Source organism: Penaeus chinensis, chromosome 29 (genome assembly GCF_019202785.1).
Source record: "Penaeus chinensis breed Huanghai No. 1 chromosome 29, ASM1920278v2, whole genome shotgun sequence".
Lineage (NCBI taxonomy): Eukaryota > Metazoa > Arthropoda > Malacostraca > Decapoda > Penaeidae > Penaeus > Penaeus chinensis.
The window spans coordinates 9,275,487-9,280,486 of record NC_061847.1 but is presented as its reverse complement, the minus strand read 5'-3'; the positions used below and the strand labels follow the sequence as shown (position 1 = coordinate 9,280,486).

Below are 5,000 nucleotides of genomic sequence, written 5' to 3'. Positions count from 1 at the left end.
CCTCAGAGGGTGAGGAGCCAAGATGGAGTGTATGTTTTCTACAGCTCTGTTTGTCTGTCTTCCGCGGGCTCCCCTGGATACATATCGCTGCTGTTTCTCCACGTCGTAGCCAGGCTATAAAGGAAAAACTGGTACCAGTGATTCTTTCATTTTGGAGGTGAACGAAGCTCATGGGAATGAGTTAAAACATATCCACACGTCTGAATCTGTCATTGTAGGGCCTGAGGATTTTTTTTTTCTTTCTTTTTTTTCAGTCAACCCACTTAGAGTAATATATTGTCATATTATAAGAATAATTATAGTAATTTCAAGTTCTGGGCAGTAGGTGCTCTTTCAGATAGGCCGTCTTGACTCCTATTGACTTTAATTCCCTAGGATTTAGGACTAACAAAAGAGTGGAAAAGGTAAATTGTAAATTTACGAATCGAATTGTGCAAAAAAGCAACTACAATCATCCAAATGATAGTTACATATGGCTTAGTTTTTTCTTACTGAATGTTCAATTTTATAAACGCATTATAAAAGAATGACTCATTGACCAGAATGACTGTTGATGATACTGTAACATAAGTGTGTATTCAGTGTTCTGTAAAAAAAAAAATGATCATTACCAAAAAAATAATTATTACAAATATTGGAGCCATACTGGTTAGTGTAATTATAGCTCATTAGATATTCGGAAGCACTGCAGCTCAGCAACACCTATGTAATATGGAAGTTTCAGATTATGGAGCAAAAAAAGTATATATATATTGAATTCTGAGTGCAATATTGAGGTTGTCGAAGAAGAAAAAAATAACGTTAAAAAAAAGAGTAAAAAAAAAATATTTGTGAATATCACCATTACCATATCGCAGAAGTAATATAAGTTTGTGTTCCCATGTATCCAAAAAAAAAAATTAACACAATTAATTAAAAGGTAATGTAAGATATTGTAAATAATTTAATGGTAAAGACATGTTTTTTTCTTTTGAATTTATGGTGCTTTTGAAAAAAATAAAAAAGTTTCTGTGAACCACCTGCTTAGTATGAACTGTGGAGACTGAGCAGTTTGATCCAATTTGGTTGTATTCTCTTTTTGATTGTGTAAATAGCTCTGTCTGATTATTATTTAACTACTTAATGTTTAGCGATTAAGTACCCATCACTGCAGACTGTGGTGAAGCAATGGCTAAGAATTATCAATCTCAAGTTAAACGTATTCTCTCGTAAATTTATATTATATATATCCTGTATAACAGTGGCGAGCAAGACAGTTCACGATAGTTTAGTTGTCGAGGGTAATAGAGTTGTTTATAATGAATTTTTGAATGTATACGAAAAGAAGGGTCGGTTTTTTAAAAAATTCTTTGCGGTCAATTTTTTTTTTTCTTTTAGTTATTATTTTTTTTCCCTATCATGTCCTCCAAACATTTAAGTCAATTTTCTGTTTAAACTCACAGTATTAAACTACATGTAGCCAAACACACATTTACATACGTAATGAAAATATAATTATTTAGAAATGAGTAGCATATGGTTGGCAGAAAAAAATCGAGGATGATATGTATTAACTGATTTTGTTTCTTTGTAAGAAAAACTTTGTTTCTTATTGTTATTTGTTATTATCTTTATCATTAATACTAGTATATTCGCCGTTATTATCATTTTTATCAGTATTTCTTATATTGACTTCTATTACTGTTATTATTATTATTATTATTATGATTATTATTATTATTATTATTATTATTACTACTATTGTTTTTTTATGATTGATATTATTATTACTTTATCAAAACAATTAATACTATTATTATTATTATTATTATCATTACTGTTACTATTATCACTATTATTATTATCAGTATCACTCTTGTTTCAATACTATTACTATAATTATCATTATTATTGATTATTATCATTTTACCATCACTGTTCTGAATCTGTGTGTATATGTGTGAATTGTCTCTCTCGCCGCGCTGGAATTGTCTTCACTCTGATACACTAACCCCCCTAACGATTATGTAATTTTTTTTTCATTTCTTTTAGATATAATTTCCATATCAAGAAAAAAAACCCTCTCCCTGCTCATTACGTTTTAGTTTAGGGATGTTAGTTATTATTTATCGATAATGAGTGTTGGTTAGAATGTATGGGAAGGCGGATAGTTCTGAAAGAAGAGGAATTGAATATATGTGAAAAAAAATAAATATGTCTAAAACGCATTCCCCATAGAGCCGATGTTCCCATTGTCTACAGCCCTGATTATCACCCTTATGAATGTGTGGCGCATTTTTTTTTTCTTTCTCTTTTTTTTTATATCTATATATTTTATTTTATTTTTTTATTTTTTTTTTTTTTTTACCGGACTTTTTATTTGATCTTTCTATGTATATTTACGGGGTGGAGAAACCTTGGTTGTGATACAGTATATTCTAACTATATTTCGTGGTCAGCTTTATACCAGGTGATTTTACTGTTTTTTTTTTTGTTTTTTTTTGTTAACTTTTGTGTTTGTTTTGCTGTAGAGTCTAGACCCATTATGCCTCTAAAGTATTTATTTTGTTTTTCATTCTATTTACCTCCTTATTTGTTTTGTTTTTGTTTTTTTTAATCCTTGATGCCACAGTATATAAATAATGTTAGATTTATTTTCTTTCATTGTGAACTTTTTAAAGCATGAAATAATAATAATGATAACAGTGCTACTAGTTCTCTTTTAATGTGTTTGTTTCTGAATGAAATGCTTTATTTTGTAGATAAGATGAATTTGTAAGATTTTTAATTTAAGTTTGAAAACCAAGACGTAAGTTATGTGCATTGCAAAGGAGTACCAAAACATTCCATGCATTCCTTCATACCTTAAATTCACGATACTAAAAATAAACATATGTAATTAATCTTGTGATATACGCCCAGGAGGCTTTCTAGTGCGCAATCCAAGTGTGTTTGAAGGAGCGTAGAGCGTTGGTTAATGCTTGTGAAAGAGAGAGAGAGAGAGAGAGAGATGAAACGAGGATGGCAGAGAATTTAAAAAAAAAGAAGGGATAAAAGGAAAAGAAGAAGAAAATAGGTTTCTTTTTTTGTTGTTTTCGATATTACGGTTATGTTTTTATGTCTACATCGGAAGTACACGTGAAAAGTATCGAAGTTAGCTTATTGTAATTGAGGATACGAGCGAATCTTCCATTTTGGAAATTCTATACATCTGCGTACAAGGAGTTATTTTGTTTGGGAATATATAATGCAATGAAATGACATGAAAAAAATCGATAATACCGATACATTAAAGAGTCAGTAATATATCCATCATTCTTATATATGCGAATTCTTGCACATTCTCCGTCCATGAATACAATTATATATAATTACTCTGAAAAAAAATACTTTAAATAAAGATAATGCGTAGCTGACAATAAAAAAGGCATTTTAACGTAGACATACCTCGATCACAAACATAAATACAAGTATAAAGATGTTAGAATATCCATTATCTTGCTCATATTTTCAACCAAGGCAATTTTGATGTTGATCACGTCATGTACACAAGTAAACACCAATTAAGGCAAGCAATATGAAACCTGGGGAATTCTTGACTCATTTTAAGCTCGTTAAATTCCATGTTTGTGTAAAATATACGTCAGGTAAATCTTTACGTATGTTTCCTGTTTTGACGTGATTAGGTGTATGTGCTTCTTTTGCGATTTAGCAGCAAGGGATGTTAATCTTTCGAGAATAAGAATTTTAAAAAATCGGTAGAGAACCCATTAGTAACACTTGCCTATTTTGTTTCAAATGACCTGAAGGGGAATCCCCTGAATTTTGGTCGGTCCAGCCAAATTAAGGATGTTTGGAGAACTGATTTGTGTATGTGTGTATTGTATATATATATATATATATATATATATATATATATATATATATATATATATAACGTGTAATATCGAGGACTTGCTGCCAAAAATGTTACCAAACATGTATTTTTTGTTTCTCTCTCACTCTCTCTCACTTTCTCCGTTCCAGGTGTATCTAAGAATGTTTTATAACGTGTCTCTGTCTTTTAAAACTGTATTTGTGTATTGTGTTACAACCTGTGTATCAAATTTTGTTCATTGGATTGGAAAGACATTACTCTTATTATATATTTTTGGTGATATCCTTAGTAATGTGGGCATCTAGAACCTGGTAGCAAGTCCATGGTATTTTAGGGAATGGTGTGACTGATTTCGTGATTTCATTTTTTTTGTTCTTCTTTCTTTTGTATAGTTGTATATTTTTTCTTTCACATTTTGTGGTGACCCGTCGATTTTTATTTTATTATTTTTATTTTTTTTATTTATTGTCTTTTTCTGGTTCTGCCTCTGAGAAGATGTTTAGAACTGGCATTGCAAATCTTCAGTAAGCAATCAGAAAATCTTATCACGTAATAGGTGTAAGACCTGCACTTGGAAGAAATAAAATATGTTGTTACTGTACAATTGCTTTTCCTTCAATATCCCCAGATAAGACGCAAATAAACTGCAGCAACAGAGGGATTTATAAAGTGACAGTGCAAGCAAAGAGCGACGCAAACATCCCAAGTATTCACAAAGTAAACTCCAAGGTCACGCAAACAAACAAGCTGCGTTTGAATAATAAATATAGAGAAGATTCATGATGCATAATGCAGTTTAAAGGGAAATTCTTAGATTATCAAAGTTAGCGTTGCGTATGTAACTATAAACATTCCAAAACAATGAGCAATGACAGAATAAAAGATCGCAAGCATGGAAATGAAGAAAAATAAGAAATTAACGATCTCGAACAGACTGTGTTTGATTACTCTGCGGGGAACGTTATCATGTTTCAATTAATTATGTGAGAGATTCCGTTATAAACATGCGTTGCTTTTTCATATTCATATTACAATTCCAAGACAATTGACCATTAGGGAATCTAATAGTTAAGGTAATTTATTTAAACTATGTGTTGTACGGGATGTGCTAAATCACTCTGGTCATTTACAAGGAGAGTCATTG

The 5,000-nt window shown here is 30.7% G+C and overlaps 1 protein-coding gene across 4 annotated transcripts in view; it reads left to right on the top strand.

The window, feature by feature from the left end:
* LOC125040548 (protein trachealess-like) overlaps positions 1 to 1,391 on the top strand; it is a 134,867-nt gene extending 133,476 nt beyond the window's left edge. For all 4 annotated transcript variants that reach the window (XM_047635136.1, XM_047635134.1, XM_047635138.1 and 1 more), the window contains one exon: positions 1 to 1,391. This exon is cut by the window's left edge and continues 1,307 nt beyond it. The gene's annotated coding sequence lies outside the window, so the exon portion shown is untranslated.
* Positions 1,392 to 5,000: the final 3,609 nt, after the last annotated feature.